Source organism: Suricata suricatta, chromosome 9 (assembly GCF_006229205.1).
Source record: "Suricata suricatta isolate VVHF042 chromosome 9, meerkat_22Aug2017_6uvM2_HiC, whole genome shotgun sequence".
NCBI classification, from domain to species: domain Eukaryota; kingdom Metazoa; phylum Chordata; class Mammalia; order Carnivora; family Herpestidae; genus Suricata; species Suricata suricatta.
Window position 1 is genome coordinate 47940000 of NC_043708.1, and position 19652 is coordinate 47959651.

The window sequence follows — 19652 nt, forward strand, 5'->3', positions numbered from 1 at the left end:
CAATATGCTTGAGGTCCATGCAAAAAAGTAGCTACCTTTTATGTAGGAAATGGATGATTAAGTCTTTGGTGCTGTAAAAGCAACTTCATTTAAGCCTAACCACCCCCACCACCAAAAAAAAGAAGAGGAAAAAAAAAAAGTAAAGCAAATAATAAGGGAAAAGCCCAAGACACACTTCCTATGGCGGAGGGGGGGGGGAACCAGCATGTAATTCCCCTTTGTCTTTGAATAAGGATGCTCTTCTCTGTGTCTGTTTCTTTTGGAAACAGAATGTGCTTGTTTTTCTTCTCTTCTTCTTTGGACAACTTAAGGATTCTGATTGTGATTCTTGTTAAGCCGTTACCTCGAAATGTACTTCCTTTGGAGAAGCGATGCCAGATGTTTGCACTCTATCCAGCTTGCACGAACTTCAAGGTTCTTCATTTCACAAGTGATTGGACATCTGCTGACAGAGCTCATGGCCACTAGAGGGCGCCAACACCATCTTTAGGCTGCTCTCTGAGTTCTGCTTCTACTGAACCCAAATATTTTCTTCAGTAGCTTCTGACCTTTTGTGTTAGTTTTCCCTCTTGGGGTCATATGGAGCAAGCACCAGACTACAGACCAATGTGAAGAGGGGACACATTTACTTCATATATGTTATCCTAGCAGTGTCTCCTCCAGAACTGAGCAACAGCCCCATCCAAGTCATACCTGAGAATCATCTCACAGAATGCTCTTTCTGATGAAAATACTCAGGCCCTTGGTACAGGAGAAACAGGATAATTTTTAGCTGCTGCATCTTCCATTTCCTTTTTTTTTGTTGATTCAAGTCAATGCTTCTGGAATGGGAGGTCGATTTGAAGGTGGTCTTAATTCCTAGCAGTCTTGCTGCAGGTTGTATTGGTGGATGCACGAAACTGGTGCTGGAACCTTATGGGGTTCTTACTCCATGGCTGCCCGACATGTAGGGGTCTCATTTTCGCCTTATACGTGGATCAAATAGACTTTTCGGGTGTGTTCTCTTCTGAGCCCTCATTTGTTCTGCAGTCGGTAGATAAGTGAAGGACCATGGTGCTGTCAGCATTATTGCAGGCTTTGCTCTTTGTTTCCCAGAGAGATTGTCTTTGTGCCAGTGGCTTGAGCCTCTTTGAGCATCTAAAATGTGGTGCTGCTTAGCCACACTGGCAGGGAAGCCACTGGCAGTAGCTTTTCAAGTGGCCCTCTGAACCGGGCAGGAGAGAGCGCTCAGGGGCAGCTGATGCCAGAGTGACTCGGATAGTCTCTCCAGTCTGTGCTACACCCAGGATTGCAGCATTTGGGCTGTAACTAACCTGCCGAAGGAATCTTATGAGCACATGAGCAGGATTGACAGGATGCGAACGTGCTTGTTATGGAGGCTTGTTATGCTCTGTCCGTGAGTCAGCGGTTCTAAAATCGCCACCAGGTGCCAGCATCACAGGGGAAGAGGTGTACGCTAGGAAGCAATCAGGGGGAGGTAGAAGTGAAGCTAGATGAGGTCCGCTCCTAGCGGGCTCCACCGGAAATAAGGTAAGAGGAAAAGAAATACTGCAGGGAGAAATTCTAAGGCAGGAGTGAAACATTGTGTAACAAACCAGATGATGCACGAACACAGAAAATGTGAAATGCTGAACAGTTGAATGGGGAAAAGCAACAGGGCACTGACTCGACCAGGTACTTTGTAGTAACCTTGCCTGGACGGATGGGCAAGGCTTGCGGTCAGAGTTTTAGTCCAATGCGAGGTATTACTGTTTTCTCAGCTCCTAACTACACCCCAATTTTGCCTCAGATAAAAGTAGGATGAATGCTGGAAGAAATCCCATTGGGGCGAGTCTGGCTTACAAAAGGCAGTCTTAGAGGTGGCCAAGCAAGTCGATTTCCTGGGACGGTGGAGCAGTTTTGTTGGCAGCCTTCCTCAAAACCAGTTCCTCATGCTCTTAGCAGCTGGGCTGGCTTAGCCCACCCCAGTTCCCAAGCCAGTCCCCAGCCCTGGGGTGCCAATTAGTAGTCCTTACCACTTCCTTCCTGCCTGCCTCCTTCCCTTCCATTGTTCTTTCCTTCTGTTATCTGCAAATATTTACCAAGTACCTACTGCTAGGTGTCAAAGTTGTGTTTAATGTTAGGGATTCAGAGGAGAGAATGCAGATACGGTCCCTGCCATTAGTTTACAACTGAGTGAAAGAATAAAAAAAAATCATATAAACGCATGCATAATATAAATCTTGATAAGTGCTGTGAAGGGAAGGTACAAGGTACTGTGTGAGTGTCTTACAAAAGGGAATGCGAAAGAGAATGCTGAGTTTGGGAGCATTTAGACTGAGGTGTGAAGAATGGGTAGGAGTTATTAGTGGGGCGCCTGCGTGGCTCAGTCGGTTAAGCGTCCAGCTTCGGCTCAGGTCAGATCTCATGTTCATGAGTTCGAGCCCCGCATCAGGCTCTGTGCTGACAGCTAGCTCAGAGCCTGGAGCCTGCTTCCGGTTCTGTGTCTGCTTCTCTCTCTGCCCCTCCCCCTCTCATCCTCTGTCTCTCTCTGTATCAAAAATAAATAAAACATTAAAAAAAAAAGGAGTTATTAGTTAGCTGGGGTGGGGGGGGTGACCCTGTGCCTGTATATCACGAAAGGAGGAAGCATGGAATGTTTGAAGAACTGCAAATAAGACTATCAGTAGTTGGAACACAGAGGGAAGGAGAATAATCTGATATGAATCTGGAGAGATAAGTAGGCAGAGATAGTCCATGCATGGCCATGCTAAGATCTTGTTTTGTCTTACTAACAATGGGAAGCCACTGGTTATGTTTTAAGAACTGGGAGAGGGGTAGTGGAGGGGGTATGTGATCATGGATACATTTCAAACAGAATATTCTGGCCACAATATACAGAGGGGAAGGGGCTGAGTGAGGCTATGGTTGATCTGGGGTGGGGTGGGAAGCTGCTGTTGTCCAGGGGAGGAGATAGTGGCCTGGATTAGGGTGGTAGCAGCAGACAGAGAAGTGATAGTTCTGACAGACGTTTAGAAAGTAAAACTGGCAATATTTGGTGATGGACCGGGTATGTTCTGCATGTGCGTGTGTCTGGGGGGTGATGGAAAGTCCAAAACAACTTCCATATCCTGGACCCAGCAGAACTAGGTGAGCATTGGTACCCCTTGCTGAGAAAGGAAACAGGAGCAGGAACAGATTTTGTTGGAAGTGGAAAGTCATGCATTGTTCTTGGACATTGTAAATATAGGGGACCTGTGCAGGATTTTTCCTCTTTTTTTTTTTTTTTTTAAAGATGGGATTTGAAATGAATCTATAGTGCAGATGAGAATCTTAGACTTAGCTACAGTGTTTAGGTCCTGTGGAGTCCCCACCTTGTATGCTCATTTTCTGTTCAGATGTGAGGGGTGCTATTTTGGGGTCCTAGGGGGTTGGCCACACCTAATTTCCACGGCTCTTTATGACATGGACAGTGCACCTTTGTAAACCTTAGTTTTTTCTCTTGTAAAATGAAAGGCTCATTGAGGCGAAATATGTATTAATTCCCATGTCAGGGACCCTGCCTCACCTATGAAATAGTGATTCCTTAAGCAGAACAATTTGGATGCCTGGGTTGGGAAAGATTTTGGGGATTTTTATATACTCACTTAGGGCAGGGTTGCTAAGGAGAAATCTGCCTGGTAGCTATTTCTCTATCTCTTTCCCTAGTACACGGGAATACATGACTCTATGCTGCTCAGGAAAATTCCATGCCAGGATATAGCAGAACTTGTCAGCCTGCTCATTCAGCACCTTCTCCAAGACAGACAAGAGTTTAGTCCCAAAGGGACTGTTAGGGGACATCAACTGAACTGATTATATTCTATTTCTTAAGTCGGGTGGTAAATTCATGAGTATTCATTATCATGCTCTCTAACTTACTTAGCTGTTACACAGTTTATTTTGCATAGATCGAATGTGTCAAAATAAAAAAAAATGCAAAAGGAAAATAAAAGGGAGAAAAAAAAGAGCATCGCTCCTGTAGGGTCCTTCCTCCTCTTATTTTTCTTCAGTTTTTCTTTCTTTCCCCCAAAGCTGTGTTGCAAAAATATATGCTTTGGTTTTTCCATTTATTTTACCTTCATTTTATTTTGCCAATTCCAATATTCATCTTTTCTAATCATTACCCACAGTGGATGACCTAGCACAATGCCTGGCAAGTAGAATCTATTCAACAATCATCTGTTCCTTTCTCAGCAGAAGCCCGGTGTCCTGCACTGACAATGGCCTTCTCTAAGGCAATAATTGCTCAGATCTAAATAAGCAGTTAAGTCGCCCAGGGGAGCAGAGCTTTCCTCCCACAGTTGACCTGTCATTCATGTGAGATGCTTTAGAAATGGTAGAAGATTTCGAGCCATAGTGAGGTTCTGCTTAGAAATTGGGACCCTCCATCTGCTTGGCCAGCTACTAGAATGCAGAGGTGTCATTGGATCTCAAGGTTTCCAGGGATATTCTAATGTGCTCCCCTTGGAAGATGGCTTTGGCCATCTTGTATGAAGCATCGGGTCCAGGATCAGTCTTCTGAACCAGAAAATTTCTAAGTCTTTGCATAACTATTAATATTGAATGCTGAGCTCACCTCTGTTCACTGAGTGAATGCTGCTGATGCAACAGGAAAATCCTATTTTTGTCAAATTTAGTTCTGCTCTTTACATATCCTATCAGTGTAGGAAACTGGACATGGCTGCAGCTCTCTTATTCTTACTCAATGGGAAGGCACTAATTATACATTTGTATGTACGTAGTGCTAATTGGACACCTCGCACATAGCGTTTGCATGTTTTCTCAGGTATCGGAATTTGTTCTCCTTAATTTTGGAGAGTAGGGGGTCAACAGGGAAATGGAAGATACGTAATTCAAATACATTTAGCAGTTGATTTACTGATGATTTGTTTCTTGACACTATGCTTGCCCTTTTTCATTAATGTGAGAAAATATATTATCCTGTGGGATATTTTAATGTAATACCTATCGTTTAGTCTCGAAGCAAATAGGAAATGTGCCAAAAGGACATTCTAAAATCAGAATTTGGCCTTTTTAATACTGTGCGATTTGCAGGGAGAAGACCTTGCTTGGTGTTTTCTCAAATCCTTCCCCAATGGCTGATCCTTACACTGCACCCATCTGCCGACATATTTCTGAGCGATGGCTTTACAAAAATGCAGCTGCAAAAATTTTCTTTTTCTACCCATTTAAATACCAGGTTCTACTAAATGCAAATGTGATACACATGATTGGAGTGATATCATTTTATTAAACCTCTTCTCATAACCTAGCTCTAAAAGGCCTTCTGTTTCTATTATAGCTAGGTTATTGATGCTAAATAGTTCAGCAAATTGGGTTGTTGAAGCGCGTCCGCCATGCATTATTCATTAAGTGCATCTTTCACAAATCAGAACTGTCTGCTGCTGATCCTGGAGCCCCAGTAGCACCCCTTCTCGGGGACTGTGCTGCCTTTGTGAGCCAAGAAACGGAGGCCCAGGCGCATCCGTCAGGCCAACACTTGGTTACACTGTTGTCCTCGAAATGTAGTCCAGAATGGGGAAAAGCCTTAATTAATGTTCTACAGTAATGTGTCTGTTTATAAAGAAATAATGTACTATAAAATTAAGCAACGTATAGTGAATGTACCTCCTAATGGCAAGGCTGGCATTTTAAGTGATCAGTAAATCACTTAAATATTAAGACTTTCTTGAACAAGGGTAATAAAAGGAGACATTTGGAAATGGTAGATACTGGTACATACAATTATCCACTAAATAAAACATTTTTATTGTGATCACAGTGTTAATCACATCGTAGAACAGCCTGATCAGGAAACGTGAGAAATTATATCAGAAATTTTTTCATTTCTCACATGACTTACTTCCACATTAGGATGTTAAGTCCCAAATATTTAAACCAGTGTCTGACTTTCCGCAGAGGACAGCCATGTTTTAGTTCTCTGACGTTGAGAGATCATTTGTAAAACTGCTGACATTGCTGCTTCCCATGGTTAAACCCTTCTTTATTTGGATCAAGGTGTGTAGGCTTGTGATGTTTTTCAGCTCCTTCCCTCTCTGCTGTCCTTCTAGCTCCTGGTGCAGAAATATATTCTCAGGTGCTTCTTGCTTCCCTATATATAGTTTTTCTTTTATAGTTTATTGTCAAGTTGGTTTCCATATAAAAACCAGTGCTCATCCCCACAAGTGCCCTCCTCCGTGCCCATCACCCCTTTTCCCTTCTCCCCCTACCCCTACCTCAATCAGCCCTCAGTTTGTTCTCAGTATTTAAGAGTCTCTTACGGTTTGCTTCCCTCTCTTTAACCATTTTTCCCCTTCCTGTCCAGTCCTCCATGGTCCTCTGTTAAGTTTCTCCTGTTCCACATATGAGTGAAAATATATGGTATCTGTCCTTCTCTGCCTGACTTATTTCACTTAGCATGACATCCTTGAGTTCTATCCACATTGTTATGAATGGCCAGATTTCATTCTTTCTCATTGCCATGTAGTATTCCATTGTATATAGAAACCATATCTTCTTAATCCACCCATCAGTTGATGGACATTTAGGCTCTTTCCATGATTTGGCTATTATTGAAAGTGCTGCTATGAACATTGGGGTACATGTGCCCCTATGCATCAGCACTTCTGTGTCCCTTGGGTAAATTCGTAGCAGTGCTACTGCTGGGTCATAGGGGAGTTCTGTTGTTAATTTTTTGAGGAACCTCCACACTGTTTTCCAGAGTGGCTACACCAGTTTACACTGCCACCAACAGTGTAGGAGGGTGCCCATCTCTCCACACCCTCGCCAGCATCTATAGTCTCCTGATTTGTTCATTTTAGCCACTCTGACCGGCCTGAGGTGGTATCTCAGTGTGGGTTTGGTTTGCATTTCCCTGAGGAGGAGTGACGCTGTCTTGCTTCCCTATGGTAAAGGGGGGTTCTCCCACTTCCAGCCTCTACAGGCATGATCAGTCCTGCAGGGTCTTGGTGGCTCAGTTATTTGGAAGGTGAGGTCCCACTGCTCATAAGGAAGAAGTCTGAGGACTGACATATACAGCTTGATGTTGCCTGGCTATTCCCTGGAACTATTTAGTATTCCCTCTTGACCAGCTTCCTTTGCTCATGGAGGTCATATTCCGAGGAAACTGAATCGACTATAAGGTTTCCCGCCATAGGTTTCTCTCTAAGGATTCAGACTTTTGCACTTAACTCCTTTCTGGCATAATATGATTTGATCCTCAAAATCTTCTACTGTAAAGACTTTTAAACAATGTGCTCCCAAAACATCATGTATGTTTCCCTTTCTCACTAATTAAAATAAAAATTGAAAAAAAAGGAAAGTTAACTAACGGTTATTTTAAGTAGTTATAATTAAAAATAAACAAGAACTTGGAGTCTCCACTCTGCATATTGTATATGATTAAGTATAGTCCACAAAATGGAAATAGTTTGTAAAGTGTTAGGCCAATAATAATGCATTAAAAATGCTTTAGAAATGTCCATTTATAGTTAATCTTTTGCCAGGCTAATATATATGAGGTAGACTGTCTGTGAGGGCTTTGTAAAACAAAACTGTAAATTCCAAGATGTTGTGCTTAATGGGTTGTGGTGTCTGAATCCCAGATCTCCACTGATGAAAATTTGGCAGGTTGGGAAGTGAGATGAAGGTTTAATGAAGAAAATCTAATCTAAGAGATGGAAATGCTGTTCCTCTTAAATACAGAGAAATTAATGGGCTGGAAAAGGCACAAACAGTTTCCACAGTGGCACAGAGTGACTTCTGTGCTGGGGAGGACAGAGGCTGGCTGTTTGGGGTATGTAGCCATCAGTCAATGACTGCCTGTGGTCAGACCTGGCCAGAAGGAATTATGCATGCTTGGTTGTTCCCACGACAGATCCTTTGCTTTAGTTCCTATTGGCTTTCATACTGGTGTTCCAGGGCCCTGCAAGGAGGGCTTTTTATTGGTTAAAAGGCCAGTGGATGTTTGTTTCTTTAATTTGATAGAACATCATATAATCAGGGCCTTTCTTACCCTTAGCTTGAGTGATGAAGACACAACAGCTGTTGGAAGATGGGAATTTAGAGATTTAAACCAACAGGAGAAGGTTTCTCTTACAACCAGTGAATTTTCCACTCTAAATTCTGATCAAATTTGTTTTCTAGTAGAAGTTAATGACATCTCTAACAAATTCCTCTAGTTGGGGTTTAGTTATGCGACAAAGCCAGTAGCTAAGGGCAACCAGGGCAGATGAGTTAATTAATTAACTTTTGTCTTTGTGGACAGATTAAGCCACTGAGTCCTGGCTTGAAAGTAGATGAGCAGGTGGGAGTGCTTTGCTGCTGTTGGGAGTGGCAGAGAACGGCCACTTCTCCACCTCTGTTTCCAGGCAGGAAACTAGTCATTTGTCTAGGAAGCAGTAAGGGAGGAGGGTGAACAGGCAGAGCATTTTTGGAGGAAAGATCCTTCAAAGGGAATAAAACAAATCCATGAGACTGAAATATTGGTTAGTATTAGCAGTAGGTGGCCTTGGGCCCTATTGACCGTCTCTGTGTGTGTGTGTGTGTGGTGGGTGAAGGGGAGCTGTGAAATTTCTGAATGGTTAAGAGTGATGTCTAGCTCTGGCAGTGAAGAGCACACAGCACTGTGGGTGGGCGCGAGGTAGTGGGTGGCCCTGAGTCTGCAGTGCTAATTGCCATTAGCACAGTAACACAGGAAGGCAGAGGTGCATTTGCTCCTGAGAGGAACAAAGTAGAAACACTGGGGGGCTTTGAAGTCTTAAACCAAGGAACAAGCTAGAGCAGAGAGTAATGGCTCCCTTCCAAGTTAAAATTTAGAATTACTTAATATGAATTATAAACAAGATGATGACCAGCAGTCCTGAGAGCTGTTGGAAATGGTCTGTATCTTTGACTTCAGATTGACGTTTTAAAATGTTTCCCCAGAGTTATTTTTGTATTTGAAGTTTGCTGTCATTTGGCTAAGGGCTTCTTGTTTTAACACACAAAAATAGAAATTCTTGATATTTAAACGTATTTTGCTGTCATTACTGTCAAAATACAACTGTTGCATTGCATGGACTCCCTATGAGCAATGAAACTCAGGATCAGCTCTGTTCAGGGCAAAGTGGGGGGTGGGCAATATTATTTCCCACAGAATCCAGTCTTGCTTTCTCTACTGACTGGAGAATAATTATAAAATTGCTGGAGCATTAGGAATGGGGTGAGAGATGGAAGTGGGTTGTGTGTGGGTGTGGGGGGGTTATCTACTAGAAGTAAACACCTGTGTATCAGGGAACAGAGTGGTCTGGTTTATTGCCATATCCTTAGTGCCTGTTTTATAGCAGATAACTTGACATAACTTTCACACCTACCTACAGGGCCCTGCACGATCCAATCCCACTCTCTCCTTAGTCCCTCTTTGTCCTCATTTCCCATTATTTTTCAGTCTGCTCATTCACCATCAGCCAAATTTTCCTTCACACTCCTTATATACGCCAAGCCTACTCTCACCTCAGGCCCTTTGCACTTGCCATTATTTTAGACTGCCATCTTCCTCCTGGATTTAGAAATGGCTCTTTTTTTTTTTCACCTTCAGCTTTTTGTTCAGCTTTCGCTTCATCACAGAAGCTTCCCTGACCCTTTATGTAGAATAGCTACTCCATTCCCATGGCCTTTCCTGTTTCTCATCTCAACTCCCTTTTTCTCCTTCACATTTATTCCCTCTGGCATAATCATACATATGTCTAGCTTGTTGATTGATTTCTGTTTCCTCACTAGCATGTAAACTTCAGTGGGTGAAGGGTTATGTCTGTTTGGTTCACTACTGTTTCTTGGGACCTCATGTCAAAAACTCTGGGCATAAAGTTCTTTCTTGTCTTTGCAAGAAAGTGGGATGCAGGATTAAAATGAGAGATGGCTAATGTCTAGGAAAAGACAAGAACCCCTTATCCCATGTTTATTAGGATCAGAAGGCTTACAAACATGGTGATGGACATGCACAAAGAGACAATACATCTGTGAACATTATCTTGTGGACGTGAGGGAAAGGGGGTCTTGAAGATATTTGGGGTTAGGGGTTTGGATTAATACAAAACAAAATCCTGGTGCTGGGCCGTCAGGCGGAAGGTTTTTTATAGCAGACCAGAGATACCACCTCTGTTTATTTTAGCTAGCCTAGGGTATGAGACAGGTAGGGCAAATAAGAAGGCACCTTTTCTTTGGCTAATCATCTCCGCTCTGGGCAGCTTCACCAGCATTGCAGTGCAGCAGTCTATATAGCCCTATTTATCTGCTTACCTAACTTGGTCCTTTCTTCCTGTGAAAGCAACTTTGTGCTATAGTACTAAATTGGAGGGCGTTTATGCCCTGAATGCCTAATCTTGCTTACCTCATCATATACCTTTGTATTGGGAGTCTTTGCCCCTTTCTCTATTCTGGGTGCCTTTGCACCCCCCTCTCTATCCTGGGGGTCTTTGCCCTCCCTGCTCTATCCTGAGATCCTAATCTTGTTTACCCAAGCTCACGTGTGAGTATTCGATGGCTTTGTACTTCTATATGCTTTGTTAACCCATTGGTATAAGCCCAGGGAAATCCTAAACGTATTCTCCACAACACAGAACAATGCCTGGCACAGAATAGGCACCCCCTGAAATTTGTGGAATGAATGACTCTCACATTTGCTTTGACTATACCTATGCATATTAATAATACAGACATTGTTGCTCCTTATTTTTCTCCTTTGTGTACATATATAAATGAAAACATGATTTCACAGGAGTTTCTTCCGCAAACACTTGACAAACTGGAATGGTTATTTACATGACTATTGAAACTAAGAACTAACCTTGAGAACTAAGAAAAAGGTAATGCAGCTTAAAACATAAGTATGGGATCAAACTCAAAAAGTGTGGCCACTCTGTCCCAATGACTTTGAATGCAGCAAGGTTCACAGCAGACTTTCCTTGTGACTTCACTGGTTTTAACCCTCAGACTTGGACATGGAATCAGAGACACGCTATCTTGACTCTCCAAAGCATACTGCAATTTAGATTTCAGGTGTGGGAGACTTTCCATCAGTACTTAAGGACACCACACGCAAATGTCAGACAATAATACCACGAGAGCTGAAATTGTAAAAAAAAAAATCAACCAAGAAATGATTCTTCTGTGATATAAAATTTCCTGAAAATAATCCAGAATTGAACAAAACTTCTGTTTATCATCCTTTCAAAAGCAAAATCTTCTTTTTTAAAAAATGTGGGAGATTGCTTTTATTTGCTTAATTTTGAGAAATTTCCCCTACATAATTACTTTAGGAAGTACATGGATTAAAAAATGTAGTAACATGTTCTTCCAAAAAAATAATCTGCCTCCCAGTATCTCACTCCTGGGAAGTGGTGAGTAATGGAATCAACCTTTGAGGGCAGGGTGACGGATGAGCAGGCACCGTGTGGAGAGACACCAAGATGCTTTAGCTCTAAGCAGTGATTGTGAAGTAAACTTCTATGCATCTCATCTGATATTCTGCTCTTGGCAACATTAGCTGAGCTATAGAAGTGATCGCCCCCTCCACCTCCCAAAGCTGACAAGGGAACATTTCGGAGAGGGGAAACTAATTTATTCTGACTGCTTGTCAAGCATCAGCCTAACTAGCCTCATCTTTGTGCCCTAAAAGGTGCAAGATTCTAACCTTTGCCTCTGCGGCATTGGCATTAAATAACAAAATGGCAAAGTAGTTCCTCTCAGGAGGAATATGCATTAGCACAGCACCATTAAGAGCAGGGAGTACTTAAAAGCAGTGATCTTTTGAAATTGGGGGCCAGATGGTCAGACATGTTGACCTTCATTTCTCTCCTATTAGCAAAAGACATTTTTCTTTTTAATTCAAAACGACTTGTCAGGAAAGTGACAGAATTCTCCACACTTTTATATATGTGATGCAGCACGCAGGCATATTACTGCTTGAAACATGTTTGGGAGCAATAATGCCCACAGCAGTACTTCCCATGACTTTCTTCACAGAGCGCTTGACGAATGCATTTTTGATTTTGGGGATGGGGGGAGAGGAGGCTACAGATTTGGGAGGTTCTCTGTTAACTATAGAAATATTGTATAAAAATTTTTTTAGATTAATTTATTTTTGAGAACAGAGAGAGGCAGGGCACACCTAGGGGAGGGGCAGAGAGACAGGGAGACACAGAATCCGAAGCAGGCTCCAGGCTCTGACCTGTCAGCACAGAGTCCGACGCGGGGCTCCAGCTCCCACAGTGAGATCATGACTTGGGCCGAAGTCAGATGCTTAGCTGATTGAGCCACCCAGGCACCCCTAAAAATTCTTGAATCAATAAAAAAATTTTTTTAAATGTTTATTTATTTTTGAGACAGAGAGAGAGAGCAAGCAAGTGGGGGAGGGGCAGAGAGAGGAAGACAGAATCCGAAGCAGGCTCCAGGCTCTGAGTTTTCAGTACAGAGCCTCATAACTGGGGTCGAACACACGGACTGAGAGATCATGACTTGAGTTGAAGTCAGATGCTTAGCCAATTGAGCCACAGATGCTTAACTGACTGAGCCACCTGGATGTCCCTTGAATCAATTTTAAAACTTTTTGCTGAACTTACTCTTGCTAATTTCTGATGCTCTCCAACTCTGCCATCTCAAAGGGTTGGTTATGTTTCCTGTATGGTGTTGGGATCTAACAGCAGCCAGAATGACCTTTCAAAAAAAGGGAGACTTTAATGAGCTGGCAAAAGGTATAGGGAGTTGTGGCTCATGGCCATGGGGAACCTGAGTGACAGCATAGAAGAACGTGCTTCCAAGCTGTCCCATCTGAGAGGTGAGGAAGCTGGTGTAATTATCCACTAACTGTCACCTGTCATTGGTTGAGAGCTGTTGCTGTTGCTATAAGTCCCCAGAGCTTGGGTTCTGTGTGAGGACCAGGCAAGGCAGAACACGTCTCAGATGGAAGGCACAGGTGCTTCCAGAAGGCAGCTGTGGGCTGGCAGGCACAGAATAGTGAGTGCACAGGCAGAGCCCTCTTGTTTGCCATGTGTCCAGTTTATCGACTGCCCCCCCCCCCCAGAAGTAAGCCCCGTGGCAGCAAGGATGTGCACTGTGTGGTGTTCCCTGCAGGGTGCCTGGAGCAGGGACATGGGGGTCTAGCGGAAACCAGATAGCCTTTTACAGTTATTTCATTTGAAAGTACCTAACACTGATGTGGCAGGTCCAGAAAAAGAGAGCTATCACGTGAGACTTGGGATTGGCCAAAGAAATCGTGGATGTCTGGGTAGGGAGGGAAAGATTTAGAAGGCGGATTCAGGGTCAGGATCTGCGTGGTGCCCTGGAAAGGTTATCAGGATGAGGTCTAAGTCAAGATTTGCACTCGGTAGGAACAGTATCTCTGTAAGGGGTCATGGTCAGATCATTCTGTTCCTGGGATTCTGTTCCTTCAACTATTTTACCTGCTTCACAGAGATGTTAAGATAATAAAAGGAGATAATAGATTTGAAAGCACTTCTAAAAAGAAGTACTCGTATGAAGAAAGCTACTATTTAACTGTTGAAAATATGTTATGTTCAAGTTAAAATTGTTCATAAGTGCTTAGTCCCTTTAAAAAAGTGATTGCTGTGGGCAATAGCCATTTTGATGGACAGTTATTGCCTCCCAGCTGAAGTGAGCAGAATAATCAATTTCCATGGTATGTTGGATGACCTGTGGCTGAAAAGAGAACCTTGGGGTGATTGGGTGACTCTTATCTCATAGAAAGCTGGCAGCCTGGGAACAAGGGGACAAGAGAGAAATGTGCTCAGGCAACGATGGGAATTCGTATCTCGCCTGATCTGGAAATCCATTTTGAATTAGTGAATAAGGCAGGGGAGCTGGAAGAGGAGACCTGCAGGGCAAAATGGCTTCTTGTTGCAGTTAGAACCAGGTGGAGATGAGAGTTCTCACTTCCTTTTTGGCCGGAAGGTTTTAGGATTCTGGTTGATCATTGGAAGGCTTTGATGCCTAGTCCACCGGGCATCTGAGGGACTGAGGCTGGGTGTGGATAGGGTGCACGTCTCAGCCCACCCCCTCTAGCCCACCGACATCTCAGGGCACCTCCAGGTGATGCATGTGGTCCCCTACCCTGGACAGAAAGACCAAGATCTGCCCTTTTTGTGAACAGATGCAACCAGGCCATGCTTCACCCAGGGGTTTCTACAACAGGGGAGCATGGCCTGGCTAGGGAAAGTGAACGAGGATGAGGCTGCACAGGACCTGGAGATGAGAGTCACCTGTTTGGGCAGAAAGTTCCTGGGCACTGGTGTGTTGTCTAGAAGGAGGGAGGCAGGAAAGTCTTTTGACTTTGGACGCCTTACCCTAAGGGAAAAGTCATTATCAGGAGGGCCTAACCAGGGGACGATCTGTAATGTATGGGATCCAGGACAGGACTCACACTGATTTTATTTGGTATCAAACTGACTTTGCCTTTGGTGGTTAAAGCTTTAAAAAAAAACCCATAAGCAGGTGGGTTAACTGCAAATGTCCCTCCCTTACCATCCAGAGAAGGATGGGATGGCAACTCTAGGAAGCTGCTTCCAGGAAGAGAAAGGTAAGTCAAGGCAAACTCTCCAAGGTGTCATCATGTGACTCACAGGAAAGTCGTAGCCTTTGTAGTGGCTACAAGGCTATGCATGATCGGCCAGTCTCATAACCTCCCTGACTTCATCTACCCCTCCCCCACTCCCTCCAGCACTCTGTGCTTCGTCCACTCTTCTTGCTGCCCTTCAAGGGTGCCAGGCACGTCTGCGTCAGCTTTCCCTTCTGGGTGGGATGCTTTATGATAACTGCCTGTGTACTCTGTTCAAGTGTTACTATCTCTGTCACCTAGAGTGACCAGCCTATTTAAAATGGAACAGGCACTCTGATTCCCCCATCCTTCTGTCTTTCCTTAGCTATCTGTCAGCTAATAATTTACTTATTGATTTTTTTTGGCTCTGTCTCTGCCTTTCTGATTGTAAGCTTCATGAAGGCAGGCCCCAGCCTACAGCGAATGCTTGGCATATAGTAGGTGCTCAGTAAATCTTTACTGTGTGTAGAGGGATAAGATCTGGATATTTAAATGAAGGCTTTTCTTTCTCACCATTTTTTCTTGTGGCTTCGTGGGTTTCACGTTTTGGGTTCTCTGAGAATGCACACTCAGACCAGAGCAAAAAGCTGAAGAATTCCAGAGGAAGGCCTTGAAATCAAACCCAATATCATCTGAGAAGAGATCTTAGAACTTCCTTTCTTCTGTTCTCTGCTCTCTTTTCTCTTTTCTTCCTTTTTCAAGCTTGGAGCAAGGCCCTGTGTTAGGGCTGTGGGACTCAGAGAGGGCTAAGGTCAATTCTCAGGAGTTGATGGTTGGGTGGGGGAGATTTCTATGCGAGGAAGTCATTTCAGCAGTATGTGGAAAGTGCTATCATAGAAGTACGTACAGACACTAGAGTTACCAGCACTGGAAGGGTAACTAGATTGGCCTGGTGGGGAATTAATGGGCTGCCAGGGGAGCACTGGGGTACATGGATAGAATTTTACACACTAGAGCTCTGCAAGAATATACAGTTATTGTTTAGAAATTCTGAAATGATTTTACATCTAAAAGACAGTCTTCAGTTATTTCAAAAATTCACCATCTTTCGGCCCCAATGTCCTACCCATTCTGCATAAATTCTCTCTATCTCTTTCTATATACACATATACAGTGATACACATATATCAGTTACTATTGGTAAAGATATTATCAACATAGCAAAAGCACCAATAATAGTAATTATAGTAACTACCATGCCAGGCATAGTGCCAAACCCTTGGCTTGGAGTATCTCATTTACTTCTATCACAGGCCTATGCAGAAGATTCTAGCATGGTCCTCATTAGTTGGGGAAGCCAAAGCATCATGAATGAAATAGCACACAGTGACATCATTATTTGAATCTTTCTGATTTTGATTGTTCATGAGTCCTTCCCACATTACCAGCATGTGTCATAAATAAATTTATATTCTAAGATGTAGGAGAGACATATGTGCCAAAATATGTAGCAGGAAAAGTGATAAAATCAATAAACAACAAAATGTATACTAGAGAAATTATAGCTTTAAGAAACTCTGAGGATTTAGTGACCACGGCTTGTATCTTAAGTGCCATGTCAAACTTTCCTAAGACCTTCTTTCATGAACAGAGACATCTGCTTTATAATAATGTGCATTTTCCATACAGCTTTAATAGAATTATCAAAATTATATTTGATGGTTTTAGAGAATTTTAGTGATCAGATAGTTGAAGAAGTGGAGGCATGGCTGTGCTGGCCAGGTATAGTGGGAATTTCTTTGTGGCACTTTATCACTGAGATTTAATTCTGTTATCTGACTACATGTAAGTGGTTCTTACATCTTATTCCTATTGAATTGTGGTAATGGGTAGTGGTTTCAAACACTTCCCAATTATTCCCATGGTACTTTGTGCTAGCCAGGAAAGCTCTAAGAGACACATACTCTTTTCAGTTAATATTTCTCAAAGCCTTGTGATTCATGTGGCACTAATAACCAGATAGTGATTTCCAATCATGGAGTTTTGAGACATTTTAGATGATTTCTAGTTACCTGCAGTGATACCAAGAATTTAAATTTTTCTAATCAATTGTATTAGAGTTTGTTTATTATTTGAAAAATTTTTAATGTTTCTTTATTTTTCAGAGAGAAAGAGCAAGAAAGCACAAGTAGGGGAGGGGCAGAGAGAGAGTGAAACACAGAACCTGAAGCAGGCTTTAGGCTCTAAACTGTCAGCACAGAGCCTGATATGGGGCTCAAACTCACGGACTGAGAGATTATGACCTGAGCCAAAGTCAGATGCTTAACTGACTGAGCCACCCAGGTGCCCCTGTTTATTATTATTTTTAACATAGCATGAATTATCTGTATCTGGCTAAAAAGGTTAATGGGGGACTGGTAGCCCTTTTTGCCTTGATTATAAGTAAGCTTGGCCACTATTCAATGTGTCCTCTGCCACTTGCACTACTATATACCTGCAGCCATGTAAGATGTTCAATGAGAACCTGAAATACAGGACTTCACTCAATGAATTTCATTGTATGTGTCTTTGTACTTGTGGTTTCTATTGTTCATAGTGTTTACTAAATAGTAATTTGTAACCCACTGAAGGAGTTGAGACATGTCATTAGCCCCATTATAGAATTTTCTTCCATTTCATCTCATTCTATTAAGTTCTCTGCTTTGATCTACATATGTGAGTGTGTTAATTGGACTACCTAATGGTTTCCGTTCCCATTTTATTTTTCCTGTAACAATGATATGCTCATCAAAGATTATGTAATAAAGAGGCTTCATAGTGGCAACATAGGTATGTCCAATGGTCATTATCCTGGAAAAAGTAAAAGAGTTTTCAGAATTAAGCCTGACTATCTAAAGAGCAGAGATAGACATAAAGCAGAAGCTCCTTGAGAATAGGGGCCACTCCTGTCTCATCCACAACTGGATTCCATGATGTGACGTGTATTGCATACTCAAAGTGTGAGAGTGACTAACTCACAAAAGCAGTGTTTAGCGTGATTTCAGAAACTCTTACTGATCTAGATTGTGAACCTGGATCCTCAGATGGGGAAAGGAACCCAGAGAAGCTGGAATGACTTCCTAAGGCATGGATGTAGATGGCAGCCAGTGCGGACCCAGGTTAGGGGAGACATAACTTTTCACATACTCTTTTCTTCCTCTCTTTCTTCCTACTTATTAACATTCTGCCATTGCAGTGGGCTAAGCCAGAACATTTGTGATTCAATACTATAGGAGAATGTGTTTCAAGTCTCTCCTTACAGTAAAACCTTGAACTTCGTGCTATGTATTTTCACTTTTTGTCTCAAAACTCACTGTGAAGTGACTGTTTCAATTCTGGACTCTTCCCAGTGCCTAAAATGGTGTAGAAGAGTGTGAGTGCTAAAAACACCTGCACTCTACTGAAGAGAGTTTACAACATTCTCAGTAGAAGCTTTAAACTTTTGCTTAAAGGTTAGAGAAAGTTGGCTCCACGGCAAAAGCAAATTTATTTAAATACCATTTTTACACTCGTTTCATAATAGTAACATTTTATCTTTTTTACAATGATTTATAGGCACCGGAGCAGAACAGGGGAGTCAGGAAAAAAAGCAATTAACGAATAAAGTACCAATAGGGAAGGGGAAAAAAGTCTTTGGAAAGCTGAAGAAGAGAGAATAATTGATGGTTCCATTTTAGCTTAATGTTATTTCTGGACTTTTTTTTATAATGTGTTATTTACTGCATAGTTTATAGTTGACAGAAAATAAACAGCATTTGCAACATAATGTCTTTGGCTTTGCCATGTACTTGCTCATCCCCGTTGCCTGTCACGTTAGAACTTCAACCAACATCCGTCAAAGTCTTCTGTGATGGAGTCTCTTTTTAATAAGCCTGGCACTATAATTACCTTATTGCAAAGTTAAAGCCAAATGACACTTATGATGAAGGTTTCATGGCTAAACAGTAAAGTCAGTGAAGCATATGCATACCAACTGTCAGACAGGAAATAGCTGTTCGAGGATTTGTTTCTTTATTGCTTGACGAGGGTCACTTCGTTTGTACTTGGAAACTTTGCCACAGCTATAACGGGTCGCAGAGAAGGAAGAAAGAATGAGTAACATGGAGGATAACTTAGAAAGATACCATTATTCATAGGACTTTGAGAACATTAATTACTGAGCATTTGTAGTCAGAAACATCTGCGCTTGGTGTTTCTACAATACTTTCCAAGTTAAAACTCTCTACGAAACCAAAGAGTTAAAATGTTATCCAAATTTAATATGCGGAGAAACGGAGGTTGTGAGAGTTTTTAAATTATGTGCTTGAGGCCGCCGGGCTGGGAAGTGACAGAACCAGGCTGTGAACCCAGTCTCCATTATTCAGAGCCCCACGTGGTTTTCCTGGTGTGACAGGTGCCAGAAGGGAAAGTATTTGGTCTAATGCGGTCCAGATTGTGGTCTGGATGGAAATAGAATGTGGTTTAGACGTGTCCACATACTGAGTTGCTGAAAGTGGGAAGGCAGAGACACACTCAGATGAATGATCATCCTCTGTATTTTATGGCAAATATCTCTCTCCATTTTACATTGAAATTTTACATTTTTGTGACAGTCACAATCAATCATGAATTGAGGCATCAGGAAATACTACATACACATCACAGCATCTTTCCTCAAAGAAGCCCTGGAAATGAATGGAGTCTTGCTCTCATCTTAGCACGTGCGAATAATGATGACAGAATGGCACTTATCTGAAAGCTTAAGAGCATCATTTTAATTTAACAGACGATGCAAAATGAATTTTTGAATCATTTGGCTCATTCAGAACTACAAGGCTACTAAATCTGGAAAGTTTTTTCCCATCCAAAATCTCAAAGCAGAAATTTGGGGCTTTTTTCCTACTTTTGAATTACTTCTGGGTAATGGTAAAAACATCAGACTCTTTTTCCAGTTCACTTGAGGGTTAGCATTGCATCCAGCTCCAGAATTGCTCTGCCGGCACACAATGGAGTGCTTAACCTCGGTGGCACCAGACCTGAAATTAATTTACTAAGTAAGCAGGGTATGTTGTGTCTCAGGACT